This window comes from Miscanthus floridulus, chromosome 10 (assembly GCF_019320115.1).
Source record: "Miscanthus floridulus cultivar M001 chromosome 10, ASM1932011v1, whole genome shotgun sequence".
NCBI lineage: Eukaryota > Viridiplantae > Streptophyta > Magnoliopsida > Poales > Poaceae > Miscanthus > Miscanthus floridulus.
In genome coordinates, this window is record NC_089589.1 from 72196654 (window position 1) to 72208122 (window position 11469).

Genomic DNA, 11469 nt, shown 5'->3' on the forward strand with positions numbered 1-11469 from the left:
TGGCCGCCCCAACGGTCAGGTGCGCGAGCTGAGGGGATTTGGGGAGCAGCAGTCCCCTTCCTTCTTCTCTCTCTTGCTCATTTTTCATTCCCCAACACTTTGAACAAGCCCTTGCCCTCTCCCTCTCTCAAAAGGTCCCACACTCCCTCTCACTCTTGCTCAAATCCCCGTCTTTGCAACAATTGATTAATATTAAGAAACTCATAATGCTCAAGCTTTTCTTTGATGATAGAGCGCAAGCCAGCAAAAGCTAAATCGGTTAAATCTCTTTTAGAAATTATTAAATGAAAACATCCGTTCTTAATGTCTCTAAAATGTTTCACAAAATCAAGGATGGACTCATCACGCCCTTGATGAACTGATGTATGATAACCTTGTTTCATGAACTCCATTATAAAAATGATCATGGCATTTCTCTTCTAATTCAGCCCATGAACTAATAGAGCAAGCGGTTAAAGATGTAAACCAAGTGAAAGCTGTACCGGTAAGACACAAAGGAAAACACCATACATTCATAACATCTATGGTACTAGCTTCACCCATTTGAGCAAGAAACATGATAACATGCTCCATGATTGATTTACTATCATCACCACTAAACATGCTAATATGCTAAGTCCTAGTCAGATACGACAGAAGAGTTCTAGTTCTATTATGGAAGCTATGTTTCCTAGAATCCAATTTGGTCGGTCCTTCTTAACTTGGAGTACACGCCACCTTGTCTCGTGCCTTCAAACAGACTGTGGGCCGGCTCAGGCCCCTGTCGGGTAGTCAGCCCTATGGGGAACCCTTAGGATCCTGGTCCATCAGTCACCCATGCTATTGCATCTAGCAACTACGCTCCGTGTTTGTAGGTCCTTCATAGAAAGGCCAAAGGGGTCAAACTTGATGGAACAATTCTTGTCACTGGGAAAGCAATGAATGGAAATCAAGTTCTTAATAATGCTAGGGGAGACTAGTGTCAGAAGACTTAGCTCTAGCAATACCTAGCAGCTACTCGCATAAGAAGAATTTGATGGTAGCACACAAGACATAAGATTTATACTAGTTCAAGCATGTGGGGCGCCCTGGTCTAGTTGGGGTGATGATGCTTCTCTTGTATTCGTATGCTCGGTTACAGGGGTTGCTGCTCCTTCTAACTATGTGCTAGAATGAAGTAGATAGGATCCCAATCCCAAGGCCCCTACCCCCTTTATATAGCCTAGGGGAGTTAGGGTTACAATGAGAGAGATTGGCTAATAGATTGGATTCCTAATTCATTTTACAAAATGTATAATAGATTGATTGTACTCTACCGTCCAGATACGACGGCTCTAGATATCTATGGTACGCCTTGATCTCCAAGTTGATGGAATCGCCCGGCCTTCGTGGGCCTCCTTTGCCATGAATTCTAGCCCGATAGATGGACATGGTCGAATATATGGGCAGTGCAGGTACCCTTGGCCCATATATTCGACAACTAGAACATTAGAAAGAAAAAAAGATCATCATGGTGTAGAAAAAGAGTGTGATCCAACATAGGTGATGGGTAATAGGGCCCCATTACTAACAATGATAGATGAAGGACTAGACGATGGGGGATGGTGAGAGGAAGAAAGAATACCCACAGTGTTGACCATGTGAGAGTCGGCATCGAAGTCCGCATACCACTCGATCGAGAGCGGCAACCCGGTTAAGAGGACATGGTGTTGAAGTTGTTGATGAATGATGCCTGGTCCAAGGACCCTCTTACATTTGCGTCTAGGGGTGCTGTGGCTACTATGATGGGAGCGCGGTGAATGCAGGGGCTGAGGGAGGGACACCCCATAGCCAAACCCTAGTGGGGCATGAATCCGGTCAGTGCAGGGTAGTAGTTCGATGGGTATGGGTGCTACTACTGCTACATGATGGTGGTGAAGGTGGCCAGCGAGAGCCATGGCGGTGCCCCCATGACCATGACAGTGGTTGGAGTGATAGGTGGAGGGAGCACCTCGACCAGTGCTAATGCTGTGGCCGCCGGAGCCACCACCAGCAGGGTGCGCAAGGTGGCGTTGGGGACCGCGATGAATGCTGGCGCTGCCATCGGTGGGGCTTCGATGGCAGCGTTGTTGATGTCAATCTCCTCGAGTAGAAGCTTGGTGTGTGCCTCCTCTAAGGTAAGGATGGGGCATTGCATCTTGAAGTTGGAGACCATGCGGCAGAACATGCCATTGATCCCACAGAGAAGCATCAACACAAGAGTGTCCTTGCCCATGGGGTCCCCAAACTCAAATAGGCACTAGCCATGGTCTCGAGGCGGTGGCAATAGTCGGTGACCGACGATGGCATCCCTTGCATGACCATGCACCTAGCAGAGAGCAGCAGGGCGCGAGAATCACGCTGGCCGAGGAACTTAGACTCGAGGAATATTTAGGTTACATGGGCTTTTAGGTTGCGGAGCATCACCCATTGCTGAAGGTCCCCGGTGATTGTGCCATAGATCCTTTTGCACCCACGCCGAGTGATCGGTGTTGACCATGTAGGACAGGACGTGATCCATTAGGGCATACTTGCCCAGGAAGATGAGGAAGAGGGTGCGCCATTGACTGTAGTTGTTGCCAGTGTGAACCAACACAACAAGAACAAGCACCTTGATGTTGAGAATGGCGAGGGCCTAGGCATGGACGACAACGTGTTGGGCCTTGTAGGCGTCGAGGGCGGCCGCGCAATCCACAACCGTCTTCTGGTGGGCCACCTTGGCCTCATGCTGGATATGGAAACGCTTGGCAGTGGCAGCCTACTCGGCCTCGCGCTCGCGCTAGAGGCGAAGTTGCTACTTGGCTTCAGTTTCTGACATGATGACGCTTGGAGAGATCGTGGCGGCAAATGCAGCAACACGGGAAGGGCGTGCACAACTGACCAGATGAGGCAATGACAGGCGGGCAAACACAATGCATGGAAGGAAAGGATGGAAGAAGGGAAGTGGTCAGCGAGGATCACGAGGGAACGGGTTTGCGTGAGCGGGGAAGGATGGCACAGGCAGGGGCGCGCATTTCTCGCATGTGAGGAAGGGTGTGCACATTTTTCTATGGATGAGGTCACACAGACGCGCGGGGCGCGGAGGAGGTGACGCATGGTGGAAAAGGCCACGCGCAGGAACTGGCCGACGTGGACACGCATTGCGTGAGGAAGAATGATCCGCACGTGGAGAGAGAGGATGCACGCATGGGTGCAAGAGTGGTGGGGACGGGAGGACAAACACATCCTCCTGGGACACGGCATTGCACAGAGGTCCTGCGCGGGCGCAAGGAAGGCGTGGAGCCACACGTAGGATGGGCTAGAGGGCACGTGACCCACGTGGCAGAGGTGACCGTGCGGAGGGAGAGGAGCAGAGCACATTGTGGGATAGAGCAGAGCGTATCACGTGGCCACGCGTGCATAGACGCTGGACATAGGGGAGAGTGCGTTTCATGGCACACCGGGAGAGAATGCGCAGCCGTGGGACGACGACGTGGGGAAGGAGGCTGGAGAGAGGCTCAGAGGAGGTGGTGAGTGTGGGGCTCAGCGGCGGCATGGATCGGTAGCCGGTGAGCTGAGGGCTCAACACCGGCATGGGATCGGTAACCAGCGAGCTGAGGCTCAGCGACGACACAGTTAGGGTTTGCGGGAGTAGGGCCAGGGAGAGGTCGCAGGAGCAAACCGTCTTTATGATACCATGAGAGTGTATGGACTAGGGAATGCTTCATGTATTGATCAGTGAATAACAATGGATACATATAAGCATGGTGGGAAGCCTGGGTCGACAGGCCTACGGGCCAAAGGCCCACTCTCTAACCGTGGCTATGGTGTGACATAGACTAGTCATACCCCATCTTGTAAAAGGTTCAAGGTACAAGTGTCAAGGACCTATATGTAATTTGTAAACTGAGGAGGGTTGGAAGGGAGATGGGTCGAGGGTTCCATCTGTCTCGACTATAAATATAGGCCATAGGGGAAGAGTTAGGGCCTAATCTCTAGCATACCCCTTTCTCCCCTTTTCAGCTCAGTCCTAACAAGTGTCTCATGGTCTTTTGAAGTTGGTGGAGATTGGAGCAGGCTAAAAGTCTTCATACACAGGTGAATTCCTCGTGGTTTAATTAAAGGTTGATTGCCCAAATTCGTACTCAAGTTGTTCCTTAATTTCATGTTTTCTACTCGTGTGACTTTAGAGCTATTTTCTTGGAATTTTCGTTCTTGCAATTAGCCTATGTTTTGGGGTCCGATTTTTGGGGGAAACTGGTGCTCACACACATGAGAAGATATCTTTTCCATCAATTGATTTAATCCTCTCACAAGTACCCTGGATTTTGGTTGTTCCCCATTTCTCCCTTTTCTAGCTAGGGTTTCTCGATTTCTGAAATTGCTGTTAAAATTCTTAATCTTTTTTAGGGATTAGTGCTGTGACGGGTCGCATATGATGTGGCAAGGCTATGGTTAAAAGCTCACCTCAATCGGATCTGATTGTGTGTGGTTTTAGAAAAATCTTGTGTTTCTGTGTTGTTTGTTTTGTGCGTGCTTCTGGTTATCGGAAAGTGGAATGGTGAGATCAAGAGCTCACCCACAGGCCGCAGATAGTAGGATGTTGATAGAGTTCAGTGGTTGTGCTGTGCGTCTCTCTGATTCTCTCAACCGTATCTGCTTCCGCCGTCCATCAGCTCCAGGTCAAAGCAGCACGCCTGTTCTTTTTTCTTTAACCCTCGTTGTGTTGCTCTCTGGAACAGTAACCAACCATTCTGTCAATAACGAGGGCACAGAGCATTAATAATCAATATACTATTGGATCGATTGCTCTCTCGTGAATGCTTTCTTGGGATAGAGGTTTCGGTTTGTACTATTTGTTGCAATGATGTCTGTATTTTTGTTTGCACATCTGCTATACATACTACAAGTGTCTGAAATCGAGATTGATTTTAGGTGCCGTTCTCTTTGGTCTGGTTTGGAAACTCCTACAGAACTAGAAATGGACTTGGGGAGGTAGGCCGGCCAGGCATAGGAGGCAGGCAAGGGGCAGAGTGGTGAGATGGTGGGATCACTGCCAGGCACGGGAGGAGGAGGAGGAGGATGGCGGTTGGGTCAGGGAGGGGCAGCAGGGCAGGGGAGCCGAGAATGGCCCGGTGACGCTGGGTTTGCATGGCGGGGTGTAGTGGAGGTAGGCTCAGTGGTGGCGATGGCGCTGGGGATGGGAGGCGGCTGGCGATAGGCAGAACAAGCATCAAGAGTATGTGGGCTGCGTCAAAGAAGAAACATCGAGGTGGAAGTAGAATAGTATGAGACTTGAGCTGGGAATGTTTAGATTCAGATTGGATGCTGCATTCATTGCCTGAAAAAAGTGAGAAAAAACAGGCACCTATCGGATAGAAATTCATTTTTTTCACAGTTAGATTGTGGCAGCTTAGATGCCAAATCGCTAGATTTGTGTGATTTTGTTTAATTTTATTATGTCTCTAGTCCAGACAGATTTGGTTCCGAAGTGTTTGGTAACATTCCTAGCATATTTCTTAGGTCCAATAGGTACAACATGGTTGTGTGGCCGGATTTGGCATTACTGGAAAACAGACGCATCACATAAAGTTGGAATATAGGCCCTAATTCATGCCAAGAAATCATGGTGCTCCATTTACCCTATATTTAGGTGTGATTGGTTGGTTGAGGAGAGCAACCATTATAGCCTCATTCAAGGAACCATACCTTTAGTTAAACTCAATTGACATCCAGAACAGAGAGGAAAAGAGGATGCAAACATGACTAGTAGGGCCGAAGAGAAATAGGTTATTGCCTTTGCTTTGGGTTTGGATGACTGACCAAAGCATGAAAACCATGGATTCCTATTTGAAGAGTGTTGTTCTTGAAAGGAGACTCGGTGGTGGTAGTGGTTTTAAGGCAAGAAAGCTAAAGAGATTTGACAAAGCACATCAACATTGATGCTCTTGTGTGAGTGTACTAAGCAAAGGAAAGGCAACACGGGTATGTGCAAAAAACTTCATAACTCAAGCTCTATTTACTGGCGTCTTGGATCGCTGAACCTGCTAAGGATCCATTCCACCTGCCTAGTAGACCAATCACAAGAGCTTGGGCCAAGGTTGGATCAGTCAAACCCAGTGGTTGAAGCATGTGAACCGGCTCTTCGAAGTCACCATGCATAAAAACATTGTTGTCATCCAATTGATGTAACGACATCCTAGGCTCATCATTCTTTAGAGTCTCCTTAGATTTTGTTGACATCAAAATCGTTGTCAACGGCATTGGGCCGTTCATAATCTCTTCTGATACCCAATCTCTATCCGTTCTTCTATTAGCTTTGGGCTGATAGTTCCTCTTGCTCCTGTCAGGATAACGACATTTGCGCAAAGGGTTCTCAAATCAAACAAAAAAAAAAGAAAAAACCTTCAGGTTTTATGTTATGTGTTTCAGCTCTCGGTGAAAACCCAACTCTTTTCCTTAGGATCTCTTGAATGAAATTACGGAACAAAGTGCATCATTCAAAACTCCTTCGTAAAACTAAAGAAGAAAGAGAGTATGCTGTGATACCACCCACCGATATAGTGAAGTGAGAAGGGGCAATGAAGCATAGAACAGACTTGATGAAATGACTAAAGACTAAAGCTAGAACAGAAAATGAGGAATGAAAAAAGAAGGACAACAACCGCATTAGCTCCTTTGGCCCCTCCTCTAAGCCACCTTTGTCCTGCCTATTTACTCCTCTAAATTCCCTGATCCTATTCAGAATTGGAAAATAGGAACAATAGGAACGAAGTAGCTTGCCTAAAGAGGAACTACAACGATTGTTTACTTCGATCAAGAAAGAGCTAGCTTTCTCAATAGAGTTGTTTACTACAAAAAGAAAGATGGGGCGGACCCACCCTAGCTACTGATTTCTTTTGAGAAGCTTCTATAAGGGAGGAGGAAGAATCAGAGCTGTGACCTGGTAACCTTGATTTCTTTTGGAACGTCATTACGAGAGTAACAAAGAAAGAATAACTTAAATAGGAAGGAGCAAGCCCCAAGGATAACAAGTATGCCAAGTGCTTACTTGAGAAAGAAGCCAAGTCATCCATATACCATAGAAATCCAGGATACAATTCCTATATTCATTAGTACTGATCATGGATACTTCAAATTTTTTATTATTTGTTTGAACTCATGATCTGAACGAGTCATACCCTAGCAAATGTTCCTCAATGCTGAGGACATCCCTTCTCTGACCCCAAGATATCAGATCTCTGATGGCACCCAACAATGATGGGACTTTCGCGCGGGTCTTGGGGGCATCTAGTCATCAGAACAGATGGAAAATGGCATGATTGGCACTGGCCTATAAAAGAATAGTGCTTGAAGGAAAGGTAGACCAACAAAGAAGCAAAGACAATAACATGAAAATGTAATGATGCCATGTTCTTCACAAGATCCCGATCATCAGCTCATATTCCATATGATAAATGGATATAGACAATTTTATCATATACATGAGAATAAATGGATCAGCCGAAATGAATGATAATAATGGTGCCCAATATAATATAGTGCCTCACAAAAATAGATCATCATCTCACATCCTCCATCATAAGTAATCATCATTACGCAAGCATATTGCCTCAAAAAATAGTTACTAAGTCATCATTGCACATTCCCTAGAGAGAATGTTCAGAATGTTACCAACATATTTCTCATCACGTGCTCAGTTACAGTTGCGATGTTCTTTTCATCAATAATTTCCACATTCAAACTTGTTTACCAACTCTGCATAAACAAAATTATAAAGATCGAAGGACAATCAATGTAGATGGCAACAGATATTAAACACAGACAAGGGCCAGGGACTTGTTACCGTGAGAGCTCAAGCAACAATGGTGGAGAGGTGAGGAATAAAAAAGAAAGATCTGCACATGAAGGATATCAGCAGGACATTGCGGTCAGTGATCTCGACAGCTGCGTGTAGCTCCCGCACGCCATCCCGATGAGCGGCCCAAGGCGGCATTGGAGTCATCGGTCACGACATTCTCAATATCTGGAACACAGGGCAATCACCAGGGAGGAAGCCGTCTAGGGCCATGACTGCTCCTACAGCATGCAGGCCTCGGTGTCTCTGGCGCCGCGGCACATGTCAAGGGACGACTCTGCCCCGGCGTGCGCAAGCCAGCTATGCCCATGCAAATTGAACTTGTCTCCTCTGTGACCATATCTAGGGGCAAAATTCGAATAATCCTGCAAAAGTCGAGGAGCAAGCTGCTGGCCTGGATCAGTTAGACAACCAGGAAACGAAACACCTCCTGGCTCCACCCCACATCCTAGGTTAGGTCATACAGGGAACCAATCACACCCTGGTCGCCTGTTCGGTCTGTTAGGTTGATTTGACTAGTTTTACCATACTTTGAGAATGAGTGACCTAGAATTTACTAGTATCACTAATTCCATATGTAATGGAGAAACATGTAAAATGGAATTTGATCCCTAATACTGTGTCCTATACACAAAAGTTCAATTCAAAGTATCCACTCAATATCACATCAAATACATGAGCTATGTCCTTGTAGTCTCCATGCTAGACATCAGTATAGCCGCAACAGCTTAGCATACATATAATTTTATTTTTACTCATTATTTCACGTTGTACTTATGCTGTGTAACCTGGCTGTTTGCATTATTAATTACTAATAAGTTTATTTTCGTCTATGTAGACAAGAAGAATCCATTAGTTTATGGAATGCTTACTTTAAGCAATTTTTTCTTGTGCTTAGATGCATATTATATTCATGTTCTTCCAGTTAGTATGACTTATTTCAAATACCTATATGTACAATTAATCAATTATTATATGGCATTGTAAAGAACAGGAGGGAGCAATAACAGAATCAGAGACAAAATAATTCTTGATTTATGATGAAACATTCAATCATTTCTCCAGCTACCATCGGTGCACAATATAGGAAAATCCGTTTCATTTAGTAATATTGTTCTGGATAATGTTTGGAAAAGCCTTTTCGTCTATAATCATTGCATAGTTTTCATCGTCACAGACCTACTTATATATGCTGGTAGCATGTATAGTAGCTAGAATTCAGTTTTACCATCAGATGTCTCTGGAAGAATATATGTTGTCCACTTAGAATTTAATTAGAACATTTGTAAACACATATAATTATTAAGTCACTAAAAACTTAACTGGATGACAGTGAAATCCTTCATAATAATGTGCACTGCATCAAGATCTTTTAATTAACAAACAGCAAATGTCAGTAGCTCCACAAATTCAGTAAAAGATCTTAGCCTGTGCAGATATTGTGATATATTGATCTGAGTTGACACTATGCTGTTTGTTCAAGGAAGATGGTTCAGATTTTTCTATTTTTTTGGCTTAATATTGCCAATAACAACAAATGCCTTGTTGATTTCCATTTTATAATGTGCCCTCTGTGTGCATGCATGCTGAGATATATTCTTGCTAGTTTCTGTCACATGAAAAGTGAAAACCATTACAATTTATTGAATTTGTACCATTATTATTATTATACGTTTGCTTGTTGAAAAACTAGGTAGATTAAGATGTATTTTTATGCCTACTGTGGGATAATTGACTGGTATATTTCTGGAATACACATTTGGTGCTCATTCAAAAAAAATTAATAGAAGATACAGGCTCTCCCATGCATATTCTTCCTTGTTTATATATGCCTTTTAATATCCTTTACATTCTACTTGTCTTTAAATGTAACAGGATTGGGAAAAAGGGGCAGAAAACTATTGGCAAGATCGTCTCTAGAACCAAGTGAAACAATAGAGGAGAGGTTAGTAAGTAAAGGAATTCTTAGATATTATATCCACACTTAGCTTTCTTCCTACATAATTTATTTTCTATTTCTATGCCATTTATATGCATGGTGGATATGCATGAGGTCATCCCATATATTACAAATGTTCCTACTTGATCTTAGATCATAGTCCTTTCTAGGTCTATTTATTTGCCTGTACGTATGACCTTTTCTACGTGGATTACGAATAGCAATCAATGAAACTGAAGAAAATGAAATTTGGGTCACCTTTGATACCCATAAAATTTATAATTCCTCTTCTATATGATATATTTATAGAATCATTAAGTTTCAATTGCTCTGCATTTAGAAAGTATGTTATGTGTTTACCATCTATCTAATTTCTTTCCATCTTTCCATTGTTGAATCCATCCAGTTTTGTTTATTGCATGCCCTGAACTGAGGGAAGGATTGTTCTTCAAGACACTTCATATAAATGGAGCAACAAGCTGGTTCTGTTACTACTGCTGTCCCTACTTCATTTGCCCCTGCAGTACCATCCCATGCCATCAAGCCTTTTTCCAACAATCATGTTCCCGACACGATTGATCTCAGAGGAGACACAAAAATTATTGTATGCGCCCTTGCTGCTCCAGGCAATCCAGTTCCTGGTCCATTTCGTGCAGAACGCGAACGTCGAACGTTCTGGACAGCATGTCCAAATTGCAAGAAAAAGAACAAACATTCCATAGAGTATCTTGGTTGCAACATTTCTTGCCTTCAATGCAGTGAAACATTCAAAGCCACTGAAGTATCAAGACCTCGAAACCAACGTACAACCACTACAGAGAATGTTCACTCTGGAGCAATTGTTTCATCTCCAGGGACCATGGTGGAACCTAGCAAAATGACACCAACTGTGGAGACTTCTCTCCGAAAGAAGGTAAAAAGGGAGATCAATGCAACACAGGCTGGAGGCACACATAGAAACAATCTTCAGGGTAGCTTTGATGTACAAAAAAGAAATACAACTATGGAGCATAACATTATTAGAGGAAAGGCTCATCATGAGGAGCCAGATCCAACAAATATTAGAAAGAGAATCCCCAAGGATGAGATAAAGAAGTTTTTGATGTCCAAGGGGAATAAGGTCATTGAAGCAACAATCAAAGGAAAGAATGTGAAAAAAAATGAAAGTGAGAAGCGAACCCCACGGTAATATTTATATGTGTTTTAATGTCCTATTACTATTGTTCTAGGAATTTGTGTTACTTGTATTACAAATGGTTTTCTGTTCTAGTTTCATGGCTGAATAAGTCTAAACGAAAATTCAGCAATATAAATATATCTTTCTTTTACTGGTTGTCTTATTGGTGAATCTGTACAATTGATCTAGCTTTAGTATTGTCCCATGAGTAAAAATTAATGCATGTTTTGCAAGCAACCATGAAATTTTTTTTGTCTCTATGATCCTAATCAATTACTCTTATGTTACACTACTTCACAATATGAAATCCTGCAGTGTGAAAAAACCGATAAGTACTTTCTGCATCTCTAGATTAGACATGTCTTATTACTTTGTTATATTACAAGTCTTGTTACGATGAATTTTATTTGTGGTATGAGCATGCATTATACTATTTTGTGTGGTATGAGTATGAATTATGTCATCGTATTAGACTAAATTTGCTATTTATTTACTACATTTGACACACATACTGGCTTC

General features: G+C 43.5%; 1 long non-coding RNA gene across 1 annotated transcript; it reads left to right on the forward strand.

Moving 5' to 3' along the window:
- Positions 1–3992: 3992 nt before the first annotated feature.
- Positions 3993–10243, forward strand: LOC136486735 (uncharacterized). Its single transcript, XR_010766935.1, has 3 exons — positions 3993–4074; positions 9710–9779; positions 10180–10243. It is a non-coding gene; the product is annotated as an uncharacterized lncRNA (long non-coding RNA).
- The last annotated feature ends 1226 nt before the right edge of the window (positions 10244–11469 follow it).